The sequence below is a fragment of the Schistocerca serialis genome, chromosome 9 (assembly GCF_023864345.2).
Source record: "Schistocerca serialis cubense isolate TAMUIC-IGC-003099 chromosome 9, iqSchSeri2.2, whole genome shotgun sequence".
In the NCBI taxonomy this organism is placed as follows: Eukaryota; Metazoa; Arthropoda; class Insecta; order Orthoptera; family Acrididae; genus Schistocerca; species Schistocerca serialis.
The window spans coordinates 283,750,155-283,775,418 of NC_064646.1; the positions used below are offsets into that span (position 1 = coordinate 283,750,155).

General features: G+C 43.4%; 1 protein-coding gene across 2 annotated transcripts in view; it reads left to right on the top strand.

Annotated features, from left to right (window-relative positions):
• The window catches only part of LOC126418970 (uncharacterized protein CG4449), a 156,330-nt gene that overhangs the window by 75,510 nt on the left and 55,556 nt on the right, over positions 1-25,264 (top strand). The gene's annotated exons all lie outside the window — the stretch shown is intronic.

Here is a 25,264-nt window from a genome sequence, read left to right on the forward strand (position 1 = left end):
TTAATGTGGCCTCTTGGTAACTGCGCCACTGTTCCTCTAGCTGAAAATGTTCGTGATAGGATTGTGTCTCTTAATACATAAAAAGAGAAGCCCAGTAATTCTTTTCACATGTTCACACAAAATTGCTTTGCATATTTAGTTACCGAATTTGATTCCTATCGCTAAAGACCAGGCCTCATTAAAGATCCAAAATGTTTATTCAGGTCTCCTTGTACTCACATTTGACAGATAACTTTAACTTATATTCTACCAAAAGGATGAGAATCATTAATCAGTTGGCACACAAAGTAATTTTTCCAATATCAGAGTAACAAGTTGTCTAAAAGGCACATGGAATGGTGATAAATGTTCGTTAAGATACAGTAGAATGTTTGCAAATGTTACTTGTTAAGTCTATCACTGATTCTAATAATCACTGCTCTTATCCTCGAATAAACCCGAGACTAGTTCAAGCTACAACCACACAGTGTAGGTAGTACTGAAATCTCGGAGCAAGTTATATACTGACTAAGATGTAACTCTCAGAAAACGAGAAGTGTAATTATGGAATTGGGCGCATTTTGTCTTTATATGGACGTGCAATTGAATATTATGTGATGTGACTTACCAAACGAAAGTGCTGGCAGGTCGATAGACACACAAACAAACACAAACATACACACAAAATTCGAGCTTTCGCAACCTAAGGTTGCTTCATCAGGAAAGAGGGAAGGAGAGGGAAAGGCGAAAGGATGTGGGTTTTAAGGGAGAGGGTAAGGAGTCATTCCAATCCCGGGAGCAGAAAGACTTACCTTAGGGGGAAAAAAGGACACGTATACACTCGCACACACTCACATATCCATCCGCACATACACAGACGCAAGCAGACATTTGTAAAGGCAAAGAGTTTGGGCAGAGATCATCGTATTAAAATATACAGAACCAATTTATGTTTACACTATGGGAATTCCTGATGCTTAGGTACGACATCCATATTGATTATTAAAATTTGGGTATTAAAAATTACACAATTCTTAATTGTGGCAATTGCATATTTGTTATTGGCATCATTCGGCTGAGAAAATTTAGCCAATCAGTAGCATGTTAACATATTTCAGAAATTTATAGTGGTTTGATCAGAATATAAGGTGAGAGTTTGGGCTGGTTGAAATCTCCTGAGTTAATGAAGTTTGAGTAAAATAAACATGTCTTGTAAATGAGCAAAAATTGATCTACAGTTTAGAGATAAACCACTTTGCTGAATCTATGTATTAGCTCACTAGATTTTTATGGATGCCTTCTAGATTGAAAGCTTTGAAGTGCAATAAATTTTGAAATATGTTATTTCCAGCAAAACATCTTAATACAAAAGTTCATGTAATGTGTGCTCAGATAATGGAGTCTATCATCAAAAGTTTTGGGAAGAATAACAGCAAGGAAAGAAAAAAAAACTAGTATATATCCTAACTATTATAAATAGGAGTGTGAAAGACAGAGTAGGATGGTGGGGGCCAAACCTGCTTTGTCACAAAGTTATATAAAGATCTTATAGTTGAATAACTCACTCCTTTCTCTGAGCAATGGATAGTGTCAGTTATTTCTCTTTCTTGTATTATATTTATAAATGTTACTGTTGTTTTCAAAATAAGATTGACTTGTGATAACAAACTTCAGATAGGAGTAAATGTATTGTATGACTTTAAATTTCCATCTAAAAGAGGTTTTAGAGTTATATATATTATTAAAATTTTTTTTGCAGCAAAAACTTTTGTTTTCAGGTAAGTGTTACCCCAGAATGTGATGCCATAAGACATTAGTAAATGAAGATCCGGAAAGACTGTTCTGGCAGATCCATATTAAAATGGAAAACGAAATTTTTCATCTCCAAAATCTGCTGTTATTCTTAATACAAAAGGTGTAAGACTTAGACATTTAAGATGATCTGACATGTGTGACTTCCAGTTAAGAGTTATATGAGTATGAACAGGCAAAAATTCTGGATATTTTGATTCCTTTATTGATTTTGCCTGACCCATTACTTCTAACAATGCAGTCGGGTCTTGTGCGGTACAGAGTTGGATGCATTGTGTTTTATCCAAGATTAATATCAGTCATTAATTTTCAGAAAAATGTTATTTGTTTTTCATTGTTTTGACATTTCTTTATTTGGCGTGATTATAATACCTGCATTGTCAGTGAAGATAATTATGTCTTCTTCTTGAACGTATGAAAGTAGTGGATGCATAACAATTGCTGTGGTATTAACAGTAGATTGAAGTAACCTCCAACTTTGAATGTATTAGTGGAGGACCTATTTGAGATGATACTGAAGTTTTCTTTGAATCTTTCACCCATCATTGGAGTCAGGAGGCCGGTAAAAAGAACCAATTATTAATTTATTCTGGTTGCCAAGTATAACCTTAACACATACTATCTTACAGCAACTATCTGCTTCAATTTTGGTACAAGATAAACTACTTCTAACATCAGGAAACATGCCATCATCAGCCTTCTGTAATCTATCCTTTCTGAACATGGTGAAATTGTTCATAAAAATTTAGGTTGATCTTATCTCCGGCTTTAGCCAGCTTTCATTACCTATAACAGTTTGAGCTCCAGTGCTTTCTGTTTGTTTAGTGCTTGAAACTCTGATTCTTTCCCAACACAGATATGACGGTTTATTACTATAGCACCTATGGTTCCTAATCTGCCTTTTCCCTGTGTTTGACTTGCACCATTTGAGACTAAAGCACTTTTTTTCTTTCTTGAGATCCTCTAACTTAAAAAACCCTTTAAATATGTTGAGCTATCTGCAGCCTACCAGGTCACAGCATTGTCTGAGCTTCTGATCCCCCCCCCCTCCCCCTCCACTCACTTTCTGGCAAAGATCCACAGTCAGACCTGTTGACGATGGGTCGTTCATCTTGTAAGCAAGACCAGTAATTCTTACCAGTTCAGATATCTGCCAGAAACCAGAGAGTAGCTAAAGTGTCATACGTCATTACTAACAATATGAACCTCCACCTGCAGTTGTCTGTGCCCTGTGCACTTCATGGCATCCAGCAGGACCATCTGGGATGACTCGCCCCTGGTAAGTAGGGGCCCCTTTCATGTGTCTTACATTGGAGCCCCCAACTACCAGCAATCCCACCCTCTGTGAATGCCTGGATCTTGCAGGCTGAGAGGCTTCCTCGAAACATGACAAGCAACAAGCTCAGGATCTTTCATTAGTCATAGATAGTGCCTGAAACTTGTGTGCCAGATGAACTGGGGAGCCAATTCAGTACCTGTCCCCCTTCCCCCACACCATGAGTAGTCTTTCTCTGCCAGCTACACCTTGGAACGACATCCTATTTAATTGTGGGTGAGGGGTCAACACCGCGGACAGGCAGTAACCAGGGCAGCCACAGTAGTGGACCAATAGGTGGATGTGTGGGACATGCTGGATCTCAACATCTGTCTCCCCAGAGTGATGCCCATTGGCAACGGCCTCAATCCACATCACCGAAGCCAGCTGTGAGCAGAGGGCCACCAAAACACAGCAATCACAGTTTCTATCCATACTAAAGATGGCAGAACTATACACTAGGCAGTTGTTAAAAATGTGGATCAGTGCCTAACAAATACACAGATATTCAGTAAACCTTAGAATGAAACTACTAAATACTCAGGCAAAAGAAAAATAAGTCACTTCTTAGAAGCTAAAAAAATAACTCACAAATGAACGACTTACTGTCTTATGGTACTGCAGCAATGGAAGCAGCCTAGCTAATGGCATAACTTAACATAAAAAATAAATATAACTAAAAGAATTTCCACAAAGTGATAACCAGACTAGAGATAAATGTTGTAGAAAATGCAGCTTAAAGTTTCAGCCTGGGCTTATATGTATCAGTTGAAATTGGCATTACACATCCGGAAGAGGATATAATGCTTGTGACAGTGTTGCTTAGGCTTCACTGGTTGGTATTTATCCTAAGTGCCTGTCTGGGACATCAAATAACCTGTGGCATCTATGGCAGATGCTGAAACCACAGCAGACTTGTTCTAAAATTCCATCTTGAGGGCACTCTACATTTCCCTACATTTGTTTAAGTGCTTTCACATCTAAGGCCAATGAAGCATCTGGATGACTAATTGGCTGAAGATGGTGAGAGAGTGTCACACTGAAATATTACAAAGTTTCCACGATACGATCCAGTGACAATCCCTAGATCATTGACAATATTTCCAATGTTGGAAAAACCTTAAAGAGTATATTGATACTTTGTTCTGCAATTCATTAATTCTCATTACTTATAGATATATCATACTTTCAGTTTTCCATTGACCAAATGCAGTGGTGGTACCAGTTTAATAGTCTTGCTGGCAGTATTTCAGACCGTAAAAGCCTATTTAATCATCGAAGCATCTGCAGGATTACCTTTCGTAAAGTGCAGTGACAATGTGCTACCTCATGAAAATACATTGTGTCTGTGCATGTGATGGACACAATATGGAAACACCAAAAATGCAAGAAATTACCATGGCTCATACAGTATAGGAAACCCACTGGCATTCAAAATAGCTTCTGGTCATTGTGGAATGGCTAAACACAGATCCTACATGGTTTTCAAGGGAATCTTATACCACTCTTCCTGCAAAAAAAAAATGGCAAGTTCAGTTAAGGAGGGGGGGGGGGGGGGGGGGTTAGGACGTCAAACGGGCCGACTTGGAGCAGGAGAGGCATCTCAGGACATTTTAATTTCCAGTGTCTATAGTTTTACAAATAAATTCATAAAACTTTGTCAGCATCACCAGGAAGGATTCAGGATTCACACTCATTGCAGTGGAAGTTCGAAAACATAACAAAATAATTTTTTTTTACGTGCGAAATTTCATCATTTTTTCACTTACTAACGGCTGCATTTGTTGCTATAGGTACACTTTTCTTCATAAGTTAGAGAGATTTTTCGATGAATTTTGCACAGCATACATACCATACTCACAGGTGTATGAAACTCTAGAATTTATTTAATTTATGAAAAAACGAATGAACTGTTATATTTTAAACTTCATGTTTAGAAAAAACACAAATATTATACTTAATTACCTCAATTTTTACCACAGTTTTTAACAGATTTGGAAGATTCTAGAGTTTCATACACATTTAAGTATGCTTTGTATGCTGTGCAAAATTCATCGAAGAATCTCTCTTACTTATGAAGAAATATAGCAACAAATGCTGCCATTAGTAAGTGAAAAAAATGATGAAATTTCACGCGTAAAAAAATTACTTCGTTATGTTTTAGAACTTCCGCTGCTATGAGTGTAAATTCTGAATCCTTCCTGGTCATGCTGACAAAGTTCTATGAATTTATTTATAAAAGGTGACTTACCGAACAAAAGCGCTGGCAGGTCGATAGACACACAAACAAACACAAACAGACACACAAAATTCAAGCTTTCGCAACAAACTGTTGCCTCATCAGGAAAGAGGGAAAGTGAGGGGAAGACGAAAGGAAGTGGGTTTTAAGGGAGAGGGTAAGGAGTCATTCCAATCCCGGGAGCGGAAAGACTTACCTTAGGGGGAAAAAAGGACAGGTATACACTCGCACACACGCACATATCCATCCACACATACATGCGTGTGTGCGAGTGTATACCTGTCCTTTTTTCCCCCTAAGGTAAGTCTTTCCGCTCCCGGGATTGGAATGACTCCTTACCCTCTCCCTTAAAACCCACTTCCTTTCGTCTTCCCCTCTCCTTCCCTCTTTCCTGATGAGGCAACAGTTTGTTGCGAAAGCTTGAATTTTGTGTGTATGTTTGTGTTTGTTTGTATGTCTATCGACCTGCCAGCGCTTTTGTTCGGTAAGTCACCTCATCTTTGTTTTTATATATAATTTTTCCCACGTGGAATGTTTCCTTCCATTATATTTATTTATAAAAGTATAGACAGTGGAAATTGAAATGTCCTGTGGTGCCTCTCCTGCTCCAAGTCGGCCCGTTTGACGTCCTACCCCCCTTAATGATGGTGGAAGCAGGTCGCAATCACACACCCTTCTCTCTGAAGAGTACCGTAAATGCTCAATAATATTGAGATGTAGTGAGTCTGGTTGCCAGGGGGCATGTGATAATTCATCCCCGTGCTCACAAAACTTGTCTTTGGCAATGCAAGCTATGTGAGCAGTGCCCTGGTCATCTTGGAACACTGCGTTACCATTGGGAAACAAACATTGTACCATGAGATGGATCTGATCAGCCAGAATGGTACATAATCTTGGGCAGTAATGCAACCTTGCAGAGTAACCATGGAGTGCCTGGAATGCCATGAAACGGCTTCCCAAATCTTCATTGATCCCGTGCCATGTTTCACTCTTGGGATGTGAACTTGGCCAGAAGTTGGAAGCAGGTCACAATTCTCTTTAATGTCATCTCTCTCGATCATTCAACACACACTTCTTTCTGCCTCGTGACCTAGCAGATAAGGTTTTCCTGCTTTCCCTGTATGTGGTATAAATCTGCAGTATAGCGCCTCTTGCAGCACTAAACACTTCAGCTGCCTTGGTTATGTGGGTGCTATGACCCTCGTTGTTTTTGCACCCTAAAACAAAACAAACCCTTGGTTATGAAAGCACCCACCTTACATGCACCAACAATTCGCCCAAGTTTGAATTCACCTAGCTCAGACATAATGCACTTACAACTACACAAAACACTGTTCTGACCACAACTGAGTCTTGCAACTTATTGAGGACATTGCAAAGGTACTGTTAGTGGTCAAAAACAACAGTACAACCTGCAGACTGGGCTAGCATGTGGATTTATGGTCAAGCATGCAGTTCTTACATAGTTTCTTTATTTTTGTCCAGTCAATCTCTAAGAGCCAGACTAAGAATGCAGAGGTTAGGGGTTCATTTCCTGGCTGATTCCTGAATCTTTTCCTGGTGCTTAATGTGACCTTTCAACTCATGTATAACTGCACAGATACAGAAAATGCTATCCGTGTATGCAAGACCCTTGTCTGCATCCAGAACTTTTGTATTTGCATCAACAGGTTTTTCAAGGTAGCCACAACAAAAGAATTCATCAGTCTTGTCAGTAAAGTCATTTTACCTCCTGAAGTTGCACATGGAAATGGATCTCTCAAGACAACGCTGTTTCTGTTGATGTAGAGGCCAAGTAAGGATCAGTGAGTCTCATGGAGGAGCAGCAGCTCTCTGGACTGCTCACTGCAGCAGTTCGGAAACCTTGCAGTGTGGATGTTAAGAGTATGAGGTTGATGGTCATGTATGGCATGGCCGACAGATTATAAGGCACATTTGATTGTTCATGGCCAGTGATCATATTCCACAGTGTGCCTGCCTATTTTATTGTTCCAGAGTGTGACGATGCTCCATGAGCTGGAACTGCATGTTCTGTAATAATAATTTATTACTTCATGCTTTTTAAAAGTTTAGTTAGGCACTTACAGATCACCATTATTTAATTTCATCATGTTTCACAAATCTGATCGTGATATTAAAGTTTCTTCAGGGTGTATACGACCCAGAATAACCAGGAGATCCGGGAAAAACCTGGGAATTTTTTCATCCGGGAGAAAACTGGGAAAAACCCGGGAATTGTTTAGAATCCCAGGTATTTTTATGGTTTTCATTTTCAGTTAAATTTTTGTGATTTTGACTGGTAAGAACCAATACTCTAACAAGGGATATTACTGTATCCACCTACTGCAGCAACAAAACATGAACAAATGCGCCTTATACAACAACAAAACACAGTGCTCATACAAGCGTCTGCCAACAGTACAGTGTGTCGAAGGCTTAGGAAGAAAATGCAATGCTTCATAATAAGAAATTGCCTACAATGAGCATGACATGACAACTGTTTACCTTAGAGTTGTTTGAGCAGTTGTGGGGGGCTCTTGCGCATGCGCAGTTTAGTCGCGTATGAGTAGTATCTTCTCCCGCTTCTGGTTACAGAAGTGTGGCTGGGCGCCACTACCTAATATTGCCCCGGTTCGGAAATATAGTAAATCTGGGGTTGATGCACAGAGCAGTCAGAGTTGTGCTGGGGAGGTAGGTCGTCTCCACGTGACCCGTGTTTTCGTTCAGTGATTTTGTTGTTTCGTCTTCGTTTATTGCTCTCACATTAAATGATGATGAAACGGATTTTTGTGGCCGGGAGCTATGAAATGAATTAAAATACGTTCGCTTAGTAATAGAAGGCTAAAATATGTTATTAGTTTCAGATTTTATTTCCACTTTTCTGACAGTCAGGCTATTAATCACCTTGCAGAACAATGAAGTTATTTTTGTCAGTTTGCTAAAGAGATTTGGCTTTTATTAATCTTTTCTGCGGAGGCAGTAAATTTATTTGAAACAAAGTGTTTAATTTCACACTCTTGGCTGGTTTCAACTGTTCACTGCATTTCAAGTGCACGTATGGCATTGTACCATAATAAAGAACCAAACATGAGATAATACAGCACTGGTACTCCAAGAAAATTTACATCCGAATATGGACATACGAGTGCACACTTTAAGCCAAATCATGCATTTTAGTGTGTTTCACGAAGTTCCGATGCTCTTGAAGTATCCTCTGGTGTCCTGTTTCTTTTATGACATAATGTAAGATCTTTTAATGTTTTACACGTACAAACATATGGGCTTCCTGTGTTGTCGTAGCTGCACGAGTGCGATGATGCCTGTTATCTGGTGCTTTCTTGCAACTGCTGAAACAAACCTATTTCTAACAGGTTGCAGGAAAATATTGCAAATCGCAGTTTGAAAAGTGTTACATTCAAAGCAAATTTCCTTCTGCGGAAGATGAACTATGTGCGAGAATGTACGATGAATTTATTAAATCACAAAGCGTTCAACTCCATTTAAAATTCAACTCTTTGGGGATGACCATTTAGAATAATTTCGAGCCCAGATCAGACATTTACGTCCCGTTATTAAAAATTTTAATAAATTTAAATTCTTAATTTAAACCATGAACTTTTCTTATTTGGGTGTTCGTGCAAGTTAAGAGTGGTCTTGCTATTGGCTGACTACATCACGTGTACTATGCTGTCATCAGCGGGCAAGATCAAGTGACATGATCTATGACTGGCTTAAAAAAGCACATCACATTCTCGATTTCAATGCTTCAGAAAGTGACATACTGTGTTTGGTGGAAATCAAAGTTATACCTTCGTAATATGAAAATATGCAGCTTACATTTGGAGTGTCCTATGTGCTGGGTTACTTATAATGGCTGTTGGAAGAAAGGCCACATTGCCTTCATGTGTCATTTGCTGCATGTTGCTCGGGATATGGACATGGATGCCAATTGTGTGACTCAAATGCTTGTGACTTCTCACAAGTTGTTTTTCAAGTTAAGTGATTTTTGGCAAGTGATCTGGCTACAGGTCGACACAAGTGGTGTAGTGATGTTATTGGATTCTCAAACCAATGTGAGTTCAGGCTCGCCACCGTTATAACAAACAGAACATGGTTCTGTTGGGACAGTTTATGGCACCTGCCTCTTACAAGTCAGTGGTTCGTTCCATTAAATTTTTGGTGGTTGCTGATGCTGGTGTTGAGAACTTGTTCGGGATGGATGCATTTCAGTCATTTTGATTTTTATTACCAGCGCCTGCACATTTCACCTTATGTCTGATCGGGTACTGTATTCTCAATTGGAAACACTGTGGAAGGAGTTTTTGGACTTGTTTGTGGAAGGTATAGGGTGTGCTACGAATTTTCCTGCTCATATTTCTTTGAAATATACTGCTCGGCCTCATTTGTGATTATGATGTATTCCTGTCACCCTGAAAGATCAAGTGAAAGCGGAATTTTATGGGCTTCAATCTCTAGGAGTGGTGCAACCTATTATGACTAGTGAATGGTCGTCTCTGATGGATGTAGTTTGGAAACAGTCAGGGAAACTTGGTCTCTGTGGCGACTTCAGTACTACAGTCAATGTGCAGTCAATCGCAGATACGTATCCTCTCCCATACCAGGAGGAACTGTTGGCGAAATTATTGAGTTTTCAGTATTTTTCTAAAATTGGTTTGTCTGAAGCATACTTGCAGGTTCCTGTTTATGAAGAGCCTCGGCGAGCTCTAGTTTTGAATAACCATTGTGGTTTCTATCGATGTTAGCATCTTCCTTTTCATGTGGCTAGAGTCCCTGCTACTTTCCAGTGACTTTTTAGAGTGATTTACTATGCCTGCTCCAGGTTGCATTAATTATCTGAATGAATGATATTGTTGTCATGGGCTACTCCACAGCCAGTCACTTGCAAACTTTGTGCACTGTATTGTCTGTCTTACAGTCCGTGGGCTTATGGCGTAACCTCGTGAAATCTCAGATTTTTCGGCATTCTATTGTTTATGTGGGGTTTCAGGTCTTGTGAGATGTGTGACGATGTCTCCTTCTTCTGTTTCTTCATTGTTGTCCTTGGTGTCGACATACTGTGTTGTGATACTGGCTGAAAATTGGAGTCTGGAAGTACAACACTGACTACTTCAAGTAATGTAGCCGACAGGTGCCCAGTTGCATTTCACAGTAGTTTACTCTCACTGTTTACACCCCCCCCCCCCCCAATAATATACAGTTATATATGGCCAGTGCACTATTGTTTAACTGTCTATAACCCTCATTAATAGATTGCAGGTGAACATCCACCTAATGCTACAATTGTTTCCTGTTGAACGTCTACGAGCAGTAAAAACCTTAGCACAAAGTTCACTGTTCTTGAAGAACAGAAGGTACATAGGGAGCAGACACTGTCATTGTTTGAACACACAGCCTAATAGTGTAACACTTATTTCACAGTTAAGTTGAAGCATTGTTGTTGTTCTAACCAACACAGGTTTCTCATTTGAAATTCGGCTGTAAACTGACTGTCTCGGGACCAAAAATCTCGCCCTGGTTTATCCTCACAATAATAGGTGCTGAAACTACACATAGTTCAAAGTTAAATTTACAGAAATTACAATTAAAACTTAACTCATTAAATTAACAGAATACACCAGAAAATTGGTTCTTTTTAACAGTTTCTTCTACTACAAGAGTTAGGCCGAATTATTTGTTTAAATCATGAAATTAACAGATATCATTACACAAACAATACTTTTCACAAAACTGTTAATTACTTTGGAATTAATTAAGGGCTGATTTTGCTAACATGTTTCCGGCTAGAGCCAAATAGATACTTTAAGAATACTAGCATTTCGCCTTCCGAATGTTTCTAATTATTACAGAATTTATATTTGTTTATATGTGAACAGTAGAATTTAAGTTACGAAACAATCGCTGATTTCACCCTGTAACAAAAGATACTAACTAGGCATAGTCAAAATAAATTAGAAAATCAACTACATACATAAAACTAAGCACAAAGTTAGTTCTGGTGTTATATTCTTTAAAACTGAGGCCCAACCTTTCTCTCTTATGAAAATACAGATCACATTCGCGTGTGTTAATGGTAATTGATTAAAATTGAAAAAAACTAATTTAAGTAGGCGGATGCAAAACAAGAGGGGAAGTAAAAATACCCCAGCCTTTTTCGTCACAGATGTGGTTTTCCTTCTGTTGGACCACATCTCTTTTGTTACATCTATGCCTTGCCCCTCATCCACAAATGAGCTTTAGGCCTTCCTCGGGATAGCCTAAAACCATAAATTCCTGCAGGGGAGGAGGGGGGTGTGGATAGCAGAAGATCTTTTCAAATGTTTAAATCCAGACTACTATTGGCTCTTTGTTTAGCTACATTCTCTCTCAAGAATAGGCGACTTCCAGAGTGTCTGTCCCACAGGCTCACACCACAGCAGCCATGGGAATGCATTCATGTAGACTTTGTTGGTCCCTTCCTGAATTTCTATTGGCTCTTGGTTGTTTATGCATTTTACCAGTTTCCTTACAGTCTCTGTTGTGCATCAATGTTGGCTAAGATCACAATTTGTACAGTCTTAAGGTTCTTTTTTTCTATTGAAGCGTTGCCTTGTATCCTAGTTGCTGATAATTGGCCCCAGTTTGTTTCTCACACCTTTCAGTTGTTTTGTTCCCATCATGGCATTTGTCACGTTATAGTTCTGCCATTCCATCCTCGATCAAAGGGTGGGGTGGAACGGCAAGTGTGTATGTTCAGTTCCCTAATGAAAAAGTTTGTTGTGGATTCTTCGCTGGATGACGCCCTTCTCCATTTTCTGAACACCTATTGCTTCGTGGCTGGCAGCCATGCATGCTCCTCCATCTTCAGCAGCCTGCACTGCGCCTGCTGCTGTCGGATTGGTCTGCCAGCTTTGTGCCAGGATCGAAGGTGAGGGCACGAGCATTTGGTCACTGGCACAAGTGTTTACCAGATACTGTTGTCTACTGCCAGGGACGCCGTCTCTATAACGTTGATATGGCCGATGGGCTGATGGCATGCCAGCTTGATCAGTTGCACGTGTGCTTGCCGCCAGAAGCTGCCGATTCACGGATGCAGCCCCCATCACCGTAGCTTGTCCCACTGCCCTCCATCTTGAGCCCGTCGTCGCCTGCTGTGAAGGTGCCCCCATCCCATCCCAGTGCCTGCATCCTCCATGTGTGGCAAAGCCGCCAGAAGCTGCCGATTCGCGGATGTGGCCCCCGTCACGGTAGCTCGTCCCACTGCCCTCCATCTTTAGCCCGTCATCGCCTGTTGTGAAGGTGCCCCCATCCCATCCCAGTGCCTACCTCCTCCATGTGTGGCAACTTAGGGTTCCAACTTTCCAGTGCTGGATGCCAGTCTGTCTCTGGCCGTGTGTCCTTTGCTGCAGCCCACCGTTCTGGTCAGGCTGTCTCCACCAGGCCCCTCTCCATCATCACATGAGCCTTTGTTGCAAGTGGATCCAGACCTTCCGCCCCCGCACTGAGACCTGCCTCAAGATGACGACGTTGATATGGCAATGGCACCCTTGCCTGGGCATCCACTTGGCACAAGGGAGAAGTGTGTTGTATCCTGTGCCCAGTGCGTGTGAGCTGAGGGAGGTGTCACTGAGTGTGCACCTTTGAATCAGCCGCCAACTGTATTATTGCGGAACGGCCGCTGGAGGCTGCCTGTGGGAGGCGAACACACAGTGAGGTCTCCACCGTGCCATCTGCCACCGACTTGTGCATATATAGGCACAGAGCACTGCTCATTGGGTCCTGTTGTGTGTCTTTCCAGTGTGCCATTCACGTCAAGAGTACTGTGTCTTATGTGAAGATCCACAGGATAATCCCTCACGCTGACCATTCAGCTACCAGGGGCAGACAACTCCATGATAAATTCACTTCATTATTTGAAATTAGCTTTCTGCACAAGCTAATAAGAAAGGAAATTAAACAGCTCTGTAAAAAGCAATGGATCACTAGAGCGATTAAAGTATCTTGCGAAAGGGAAAGGGAAATGTATCTATCGGCAAGAACAAGTCCAAATCCTACAGTAGTTGCACACTACAAAAACTACTCAAAATTATTACTAAAAGTTATTAAAAAATCAAGGAACATGCGCATAATGTCAGAAATCAGCAATTCAGACATCAGACTTAAGGCTATTGGAATGTAGTAAAATTAGAGACAAGACAACCATCCATAGAATGATACAACATCACTGTTGATTTAAATGGGAGGGCCGTAAATGGTCAGTCACAAGTAACAGAAATGTTGGATATAATTTCTTAAATGTAGTAAAAAATACAGGGACACACAGTTCAAGAGAAAAATCAAAGCAGCATATTGAAAAAACAACTCGTGTAAAATTAAATCATATGAGTGTTTCACCAACTTCTCCTTCTGCAGTTAAGAAAAATATATATTTTGTCAAAAATAAAAACTCATTCTGGATTTGGTGACGTTTCCAACAAATTATTAGAGACTTGTTTTCATGTAATAAGTGTTGTCTTAAGTGAGGCTATCAGCGCAGTAGTGGCCTAACCCACATTTTTGGAAAAAATGAGGTATTCACACAGAACATCACCATTACGTCCTACAGTCACCAAACATGTATTCGGACACCATGTACAATGTGGCAGCGTCAGATGTTGTTTATGCAACATGCAGTGCCATACGAAATGGGGCGCAATAGTGGCCTGTGCTACATAGGCCACTATTGCGCCATGTATGCATAGCGAGTAGGCCGGTGGGACAACGTACCATATGTCATACAGCACGTGATGGCTGGTGGAGGACACAGCTGCAGTATAGACTCACAGTATTGTAGTTGACACACCGCTGAACGGTCATTAATGTGTGTGTACTACAGAACGACATGTGCAGTTGCCCTGGTGATGATGTCGAAGCCGCATTGTGAGGTAAGGATGGTGTTATGTTCCCTTGTTGGACTCTTATGATTTGATATGGACACTGGTACAGATAAGGAACATATCCATTTCAGACCTATTTGGATCAGGCACAACTACTGATGCCTCAGATGTGGAATGTCCACCTGGCCGATCCAGCCAGTGTGCAAGTGGTACAGTGGATGAGTTACGTGTCATGTTAGCAGAGCCCATTCTATCTGGTACATTGAAGGATACCACAGCCACTACGTCAACCATGGACGTATTGGAGGGGGCTAGTAGTACTGATACCGTAATTTCACAACAACAAGGAAGAAAATGGGTCTGGAATGCACACCTGTGGGCATGGAACGTTCGAAAAGAAAAGCGATGAAAAGGGGAAGAATACATTAACATGAAGGGAAATGTAGTGCCAAAGAAATGTCCCATCTACAGAGCATGTGCTTGTCAGAAGGAATGTGGTCGATATTTTTCAGCTGAACATCAGCAACATCTATTTGACTCGTTCTATGCATTAGGTAGTTTCAGCTTACAGTCGTCATACATTTTTGCTATGGTGAAGGTAGTCTTTACGGTGTGCACGTGTTCCTCTGGTACTACAGAATCGCGACGAGTAACAACATGCCTATACCATTTCCAGAATGAAGAGGGAATGGACATGAAGGTGTGTACAACATTATTTAAGAACATTTTGCAGATATCAGATGGTAGGATTACAAGGGTTCTTTCATACAAAGTGCAGCACCAGACCCCACCCATAGGTAAGCAAAGCTCATTCCCTGCTAAAAACAAAACACCAATAGCAAAGGCGGTTGCAGTAGAGAACTTCATAAAATGGCTTCCAGCATATCGGAGCCATTATGCACGAATGAATGAAACAGTGGATTGGAAGTATTTGTCACCAGACCTGAGCATGGGGAAGTTATACCATTTATATAAAGCCAAGCATGATGATCCGGTCTCGTGTTAAGTATTTGGTCAGATATTTAATACAAGATTTAATCCAGCCTTTCATCCCCATGTAAGTGATTCCTGCTGTAAATGTGTCCTCTACAACATCAAACATGGTGCAGCTGACACTGCGGAAGAGAAGGGTAAATGGGAACATGAAAGAGAGTTACATCAACGAAAGGCCGAGAACGCGTGGACGGGAATGCATCACATCAGGACAACAATATGACCATGATTGCTTTTTATTTGATGAGGACTTTACTGGCACCGGTACTTACAACAGGTATGTGTTACTACAAGCAGCAATTGTGGACCTACTGCCTTGGAATACATGACATACGTACCAAGAAAGCTACCATGTATCTACGGAATGAGGTTGAAGCATCCCAAGGACCGCAAGAAACTGGAGTCCAAACAAAGCGACTGAATATGTACTCGGATCAATGTGGTGGGCAAAATCAGAATATAAAAACGGCCTTACTGTGTCAGTTCATGGTTCTGCATGCAGACTTCACAATGGAAGTAATCCACCATAATTTCCTATTCAGTGGGCATTCATATCTACCGTATGACCAGCACTTTGGTATCATCGCTAAGAACAGGAAATTTCACACAAACGTATACAAACCCTCTGACTGGATGAATGTTGTTATCAATGCACAAAAACAACCACCCTTCACTGCTATACCAATGACAAGGCATGATTTTGTGCCCACTGTACGTTTAAAGAGAAACAAACATAACCTTAAAATGTCAACACAAAATACCAGGATGCAGTGGTTCCATATTCAGTGGCTGCAGTATAAAGCATCCTCTCTCCACAACGAGTACTCCAATGAGCCAGATGTCTCGTTTGTCAACGTCAGTTTTGCTAAACAAGGGTTGAAAGTAATGGAAACTCTGGACTTACTATATCCCGATGGGCACACTATTAGCACATTGAAAAAGACCGATTTAATGACCTTGCTGCAATTTGTACTCCCAGTGTACCATGGTTATTACTGTAACTTGAAGACATCTGCACAGCCATGTGGCGACACCATCCCTGTAAATGATGATATGGATGATGAACATTAATACCTCATGTGTGTCTTTTCAGTGTTTGACTACAGTGTGTAAAGCAATAACGGCCTATCCCACGTATTTCATGTATTACGGCCAAGTGTGCCAAAACAATAGTGGCCTAAGCCACACAAAAAATGGTCTAAAATCACTATTGCAGTTAACTCCATGTATAGCCGATTACTGGACACCATACCACATTGTGGATACCACAATCATTTCTATAAGCCACAATCACTACCTTACACACAAATTCTGCGAACGTCAATATCTCCCAGTTACCATTCCCACAAACCAGTATGCTGTGGGTTAGGCTACTATAGTGCTTATAGTCTCAAATATGTAATGCATCAGCAACTCAGGATATTTTTGCAGAGAGACTGAAATATGCCATTGCTAAATTCCTCTACAAGAAAGGTGTTAGGAAAGGCATAAATAATTATTTACCCTTTTCACTACAGATGGTATTTTCCAAAAGTTTTGAGAAGGTGATGTATTCTGGAAGCAACAGTAATATCCTCAGTAAATCAGTTTGGATTTCAGAAGAGCTGTGTAACTGAAACTGTTCAGTCATCAAATTTTACAAGCATTAAATAACAAAATAGCACTGGTTGGGATTTTTCTGTGACCTATGTAAGGCATTCAACGGTATCAGAATATTCTCCTAGATAAACTGAAGTTTTATGAATTTCATGGTATACTAGATCAGTGGTTAACCAAAAGAATGCATAAAGTTGTATATAGTACGAGGGTTGACTGAAAAGTAATGCTTCCACCTTCGTAACTCTTCAGCAGTTGGCAGCATCGGTATGTGGCGGGTCACGGCTTGTTCCATAGCCTCTTCTCTGCAGCTCCAGTTGGCAGGAAGCCTTAGCATTGAACAGTTGTGTTGTTATAATGTAAAGTATGGAACTCTGCGCAGACGGTTGGTCAATGTGATTTAAGCAATGTGCAGTCAGTGAATTCTTGACAGCAGAAGGTGTCACCCCAAAGGAGATTCATCAGAGAATGAAAGCAGAATATGGTGATTGTGTTGATGTGAGTACTGTGTGTCATTGGATGAGTAAGTTTAAAGATGTTGAGGTGGGAACATGTGACCTGCATGACAAACAAAGAGTTGGATGTTCTCTGACAGTAACTATGAAGTTTCACAAGCAAAATGTTGACAGATTGATTCAGGACGATCGTCGTATCACTCAGAGAGAAATTGCAAGCACAATTGTAATTTCATAAGAATGTGTGGGTCACATATTTTCCTGCAGCATGACAATGCCAACCCACTCACTCCACGTGCCACCAAAGCAGAACTTCAGAGACAATCTCACCACTGTACGGAATACTCCATACAGTCCAGATTTAGCATGTCTGACTTTCATCTGTTCCTGATAATGAAAGATGATCTGCGGGGACGTCATTATGCTTCTGATGAAGACATTGAGAGAACTGTGAGACTGTGGTTGTGGAAACAGTGTGTCAACTTCTTCCATGACGACTTCACAAAACTTGTTCATTGTTGGCCGAAATGTATCAAATTGGCTGGTGATTATGTGGAAAAGTGAATATTGGTAATTAAATATCACATTCTGAGGATTATTTCTGCATGTGATTCATTAAAGTATTCCCATCCAAACCCAAGTAACAAAGGTGGAGCCATTAATTTTCATTCAACCCTCATAATTCAACCAAAGTAAGCAGGGGAGATTCTTTCACAACTTCTTGGTCCCAGTTTGTATTTTTCTCCATTCCTGGTTTAGGTGTTACAAATAGTCTCTGTCTCACTACAGCTTTTACAGCATAGTGGTCTGAGTCACAGTTAGGGCCCTTGCAGCTCCTCACATCAATAATTTACGTGGCATGTCGTGACTTTACTAACACATGACCTATTTGATTGACTATTCCACTTACATTTGATTTACATATTCCAAGATGTATTCTTTTATGTGTGAAACATATGCTCATGATGATTAGATTATTTCTAGCAGCAAACTGACATAACATTTCTCCATTCTCGTTACTTTCTTCATGTAATGTGTATCTCCCAGATACTCTTCCATATTCACTTCGCCCAACCTGTACATTAAAATCTCCCATAACTAAGAACAGATCATACTTTTATACTTTAATGCATGACCTTTCTAGATCGTCATAAAACTTTTCCTTTGTTTCTTCTTCTGCTTCCTCTGTTGGTGCATATGCTGTTGTTATCGTCATATCTCTGTATTTACCTTTCACTCTGTCTGCTAAGTCCTTCATTTATGGTTTAAAATTCCAAAACACTTTTACGAACCTCCTTTTATTACTGTGAATCCCTTTACAGCTTGTCCTGTTCTTCTGTCTGGTCCACTATACAGCAGAGAATACTGGGGCATATCTATAAGTCCTTGTCCTTACCATCTTATTTCTTGTAGCGCTACAATGTTGTACTTGAACTTTATGATCTCATCAGCAATTTCTTTCATTTTTCCAGGTTTCAACATTGTTCGTGCATTCCATGTTACTATAGCCAAATCATTTGTCCTTTTTCTCTGCCGAGGCTGTAATTTTTGTGTCTCATCCATCATCCAAGGCTGTTGTTGAGGTTTTGTAATATGTCATTTTTACAGTGTGGGGTTATAGGCCCCACACCCAACCCCCATCTTGGAGGACCTGGATTTCTGTAGGGTCTACTCCCCTAGGGAGGCTGGGTTCCCTGCGCCTACAGAGCCACCCTTCCCTATGTTGAGGGACACACTTTGTCTGGCTCCTCAGTCAAGACCTGTCAGGCTTGGGTGACCCTGCCAGTAGCTACATTATTGCCAGCATAGCTCTCGACTTCATCGAGGCATGCCCAGCACTGGAGGTACCTATGGTAAGGCCGTCTCCCCTGGGAGGGAAATGTATTCATACTGACTTGTATTTGCAGGCTGATAGTTGTCACCATCTGGCTCAGCGTGAAGGGGTATTTTGTACCTTGGACACAGGGCACATGTCATTTCCGACAATGAGAGTTCGTCAGCTGAGCTGGTCCATCTTGAAGCTACATTTCATCAGAATGGTTATAGTGAAAGACAGATTTAACATGCATTGTGCTACTAACCAACTGTGCATCGGGTGACTGATGATAATACTGAGCCGACACCTAAGTCTACTGCCTTTTTGCCTTACTCAGGAAGCACATCCAACAAGATCAGTCGTATTTTACAGAAATACAATGTGATGTGTGTTTTCCAACCTCCATCTAAAATTAGAGTGCATTTGGGTTCTATTAAGGATGATCTTTGTTGTAACCGTGACCGTTCCGGTCGCGGGGTTGCTGAGAACAAATGCGCGGTGGGACCAAACGGGAGCGGTCCGTGAACAAACAAAATGAACAGGGAAGGACGGACACAAACGTCGACGGATGACCGAACAAGACCTAACGAAAAACAACAAGCAAATATAAATGGGGTCACAACAAAAACCTCACGAATCCACAATGTCCACTCGTACATGGAAACCAAGTAAACGTGCTGTCTGTAGGGGAGATGTCAGTAGACTAACGCGAATATCAGACTGCCTGCTGAGCGAGAGGCAGGCGCTTAAATACCTGATAGAGTGTGTTGCTATTGGGACCACGTGCTCCACCGTGGTGCCCTCACATTATATGTGACCCAGGAGAGCGCGCGCAGCCACGTCTTATGGTGTGATGGCTGGAGAGACCTTTAGTGGTAATCGAGGTCCATGCTGTCTGGCGCGGATTCGAAACACGCGGTGCTCGGTACCAGATCCCTCCCCCCTGAAACTTGTGCTTAGGGGTGGATATGCCCCGGACGGTGTCGAGGCGGTCGGCAGATGGGAACAGACCCAGGCTCGTCAACCGCTGGTGGCCGGGAGGAAGTGACATCCGAGGTGTTCATGATGGCTGACCCAGAGGCCAGGGCAGCGGAGGGAGCTGCCGATCCACTTGGGTGCGGGGAGGGCTGGCAGCAGGCCCGTGGGGAGGCAGCAACCGGGGGCAATGGCAGTGACTCAAGGAGGAGGAGGCGGTGGCGGTGGGAGTCCAACGGGTGCACACGAGGGCTGGTTATGATGGCGGCGCTCCAACCCTTTCGACGTTTGCACTGACGTCACATGCCGCCCAAGGGCCGTGATGACCATGGCAGGCGTCCAACCCGTCTTGCTCCAATGCACACGGGCCCCCATGGCCGCGCTGGGGGCGTAATGCTGAGAGGGCCAGGAGTGCGGGCAGGGTCCGTAGCTGTCGCCCATGGAGGAGCTCTGCCGGACTGTGGCCATCAATCGGCGTGGTGCGATAGGTGCTCAAAAACAGGGTGAGGTCTGACATGGTTGGAGAGGTGTTGGCCGCCTTCGTCAACTGTTGGTTAAATGTGCAGACAAGCCTCTCCGCCACGCCATTTGAGTAAGGGTGGAAAGGTGGGCTATGGATATGTTTGATATCGTTGGCCTGTCAGATGTGGAAGGAGGATGCTGTGAATTGGGGGCCATTATTGATGGCCAAGTGTGAGGCAGGCCATCTGTGGCAAGAACCTGGGCCAGGGCCGTGAGTTTGGCCTCCGTGGTGGTGGACGCCATGCAGACGACATATGGGTATTTGGAGTAGGCATCAACAATAAGTAACCACATGGACTCCAAAAATGGGCCTGCAAAATCGAGATGGATGCGATCCCAAAGCCGGCGAGGCACAGGCCAGGGTGCGAATGACTGAGGGGGCTTGCCTGGTGACGCGCACACACAGTGCACCCGCAGACCAGGCAGTCAATATCATCATCGATGTCGGGCCAATACATGTGCTGGCAAGCCAAAACTTTCATGCAGGACATACCCCAGTGCCTAAGGTGTAATAAGCTGAGCACTTGAATCTGCAAATCTGGAGGGATGACACCCGATGGGCATCTGACTCCGTGGCCAACAGGAGGACATCATCGACCATGGAGAGCCTGTGGGACAGGTGGCACCAGGGGCTGAAATCGGTTCGCATCCAACAAGTAATGTAGGAGGGCCACCTGTGGAGCACATAGCAGAGAACCTGCCGCAAGATAGGGTCACGGCGGGTGGCCACAGCAATGTGAGCAACCCTAAGAGGCAGGCAGTCCAGCGTATCCCGGCGGGCAGAATCAATGTGAAAGCAGAGGACCTCCTGTGGGTCAAATGCAGGATTGGGGCCTGCAGGGAGACGTGACAATGCACCCGTGTTAGCATGATGGGTAGTGGGCCTATAACGGATGGTGTAAGCATAATTTCATAAAAATAACGCCCAGAACTGTAGACGTTAGGCCGTCCGCTCTGGGACGTGAGAGTGGGGTCTGAAAAGCGTAACTAAGGGTTTATGGTCCATCAGGAGGGTGAACTTTGCCGCGAAGAGATAGGTGTGAAATTTTTGGATGGCGAACATGATCACCAGGGCCTCTTTTTCAATCTGGGAGTAGTTCCGTTGCGCTGGGGGTCAATGTTTTCGACACATAAGTGATGGGCTGTTCGGAGCCATCGGCATTCCGATGTGCGAGGACGGCCCCAATGCCATTTGCTGACGCATTAGCCGCCACAACCAAGGGACGGTCCAGTGAGAAAGGAGTAAGGCAAGGGGCGGACTTCAGCATTGCCATTAAATGGAGAAAAGCCTGGTCACAGGCAGGAGTCCAATCAAAAGGCACCCCTTTGCGGTGCAAGTGATTGAGGGGTTGGGCAATGGAGGCAGCCTGGGGTGAGAACTTTAGGTAATAAGTAACCTTGCCAAAAAAAACCTGGAGTTCAGATAAGTCCTTGGGACGAGGAAGGGCCTCAATGGCCTCGACATTATGACCCGAAGGGCGAATACCATCTTTGCTAAGCCAGTGGCCTAAATATTCCACTTCTGGTTGAAAAAGAGCAACACTTGTCCAGCTGACAGCGTAAACCTGCAGATTGCAGAGCGTGAAATAAGGTGCTGAGGTTTTGCAGATGTTCCGGCGGGAACGCCCAGTGACCAAGACGTCATCCAGATAATTCACGCAGGCAGGGATAGGCCGCGTAAGCTACTCCAGGAACCACTGGAAAATGGCCGGCGCCAAAGAGACACCAAATGAAAGGCGCTTGTACTTGTACAATCCGAAAGATGTATTTATAACCTAGATGTTCTGGGAATCTCCATCCAAGGGTAACTGGTGGTATGCTTCAGTCAGGTTGATCTTGGAAAAGTACTCTCCCCTGGCAAGTTTAGATAGGTCTTCCTGTTGGGGAATGGGGTAAGTGTATACTAGAGACTGAGCATTGACAGTAGTGCCGAAGTCCCCACACAGGCAAAGGGGACCCATTGGGTTTCCGTATGACCACCAACGGCGTCACCCGGGTACTGTATGTCACAGGCTCCAGAACGCCAGCGGCCTGGATCCGATCAATTTCCTGCTTGACTGCCGACCGTATGGCCACTGGAAGGAGTTGGGCCCAGAAAAAGTGTGGCTGTGCATCCGGCCGATGTGTGATGTGTGCCTGAAAATCAGAAGCACATCCAAGATCTGTGGCAAACAATGACACAAAAGCAGAGCACAGATCATCCAAGTCCTGAAAAGGAACAGCTGTGGAAACGACCTTAACTTCATTGGAAATTGAAATGCCAAACAGCTGAAATGCATCCAGGCCAAAAATATTCAAAGCTGGCGGATGGTTGATGATGAATTGGGTAAGGAGTTGGGGAACACATTTGCACGTTGCCTGGACGACGAACTGCCCTCAAAGGGGAATGGAACCGTCTCCGTAGGCAACCAAATGCCGAGAGGGAGGTGATAACTCAGGAGAGCCCAGGCAGGTGTATGTCGCCATTTTAATCAGAGAGGTGGTGGCCCGAGTGTCGACCTGAAAACTGATATCCTAAGCGAAAAGGCGGAGCATGAGGAAAACCTTCCGCACTGATGGGTCATCCTGTGGGACTACCGATTGTAGAGCATGGACGGTATCTTGAGGGGCAGGACTGGAGCGAGTCGAGTGACTATGACAAACCAACAGCGTGCACGTTTTCCAGCGGTGGGGACAATCAGCTCGAGAATGTGTGGTAAAGCACTGTGGGCAAGATTGCAGTGGGCCACACGGCCGGCGACGAAGGGCGAAGGAGGCTCTGATGCCATAGAGACGTCGGACAAAGAGGGATCCCGATGGTGCTGCCATCTATCGGCAGGGCCATGTCGATATCACGAGGGCGGAACACGCCGAGACACATCAATCTCCGTCACTTGCGGCTGCGCCATAAGATGATCATTAGCCGCCTGAGCAATTTCAAAGGAGTGTGCAATCCAGAGAATCTCTTCGAAGGAGGGTTTATTGAGTTTTAGCGCCACAGAGTGGACCTCAGGATCAGGAGCCAGCTGGACCACCACATCCCGGATCAGGGAGCCTGCATACAAAGCCTTACACTGCTGATTGGTGTATGTAAAATTGCATTTACGGCTGAGACCCTGCATGTCCGTGACCAGGAACGATATGATTGACCAGGCTGTTTATGATATTGTTGGAACTCCAGCTGAGAGGTGACCACATGGTAGTGTTGGGAATAACAGTTCGCCAGCAAAATGCATATCTCCTGGAAAGAGAGAGCCACAGGATCGGACAACGGTGCCAACTTGTGAAGAAGAAAAAACGTGTCTGGGGAGGCACAAAACAAAAACAACCGCTGCAAGGAGTCATCTGTGACTTGAAAAGTCGTGAAATGTTGTTTCAACCAATGTAATTATGTTTCCCAGTCTTTAGTGTCATTTAATGGTGGGAACAACGGCGGACGTGGGAAAGCATCGGACACGGAAGCCGTTGTGGTAATGAGTCCTGGGCATCGACTTTGTCCGTTAGCAACCACAGCGGCTGTTTTAAGATGTCTAACTGGAGCTGCTGGTGCTGCTGCTGCATGAGCTGCTTTTGCTCCAGAAGACCGACCAACTTCGCCTCCATGCTAACAACAACCACCATTTACCTCGTCGCCAAAATGTTGAAACCACGACCAGAACGGTCGCGGGGCTGCCGAGAACGAAAGCGTGGTGGGACCAAATGGGAGCCGCCCGCGAATAAACAAAATGAACGGGGAAGGATGGACACGAGCAATGACGGACGACCGAGCAAGACCTAACGAACAACACGCAAATAGCAACGGGGTCACAAGCAAAACCTCACGAATCCACAACGTCCACTCGTACACGGAAACCAAGTAGACACGCTGTCTGTAGGTGAGATGTCTATAGACTAACGCAAATATCAGGCTGCCTGCTGAGTGAGAGGCAGGCGCTTAAATACCTGATAGAGTATGTTGCTATTGGCTGCTGGGACCATGTGCTCCACCGTGGCACCCTCACATTGTATGTGGGCCAGCCACGGCTTAGGGCGCCACAGCGGGAGAGACCATTAGTGGTAATTGAGGTCCATGCCATCTGGCGCGGATTCAAAACCTGTGGCGCTCGGTACCAGAATCTTGGTTTGTGTAAGGCAGCATTCCTTGTAGCTGTGGCATGGCATACGTTGGTCAGACTATCATGGCCATGGAAGACAGATGTACTGAGCATAAAAGGCATGCACAATTACAGCAGCCAAGTAGATCTGCTATTGCCGAACATTGTTTGGATATTGGTCACCCTGTGTTATATAACAATACCTAGATACTTACATGCACCTCCAGCTATTGGGACAGTGTTATTAAGGGAGCTGTTGAGATTAAATTAGTGAGCAACCTTGTAAACAGGGATGGCGGTTTTTGTTTAAACTCTGCTTGGAATTGTGCTCTCTCCATTGTCAAAAAACAGAGGGACAGAGTCAATGTTATCTCACATGCTAGTTTGTAGTCTTTCACTATCGATACCTCTGACTTTGGTCACCTTTGGTGGCACTAGTGTTGAGTGTGTGTGTGTGTGTGTGTGTGTGTGTGTGTGTGTGTGTGTGTGTGTGTTTTATCTTTCTTGAATTACTCCAAGAACTGAGGTTTTAAATTTGCTTGTACATCGCCTGTCCGTTGCAGTTTGTGCCTTGAAAATGGCGGGGTGTACTCCTGCTGAAATATCAGCAGTCGCT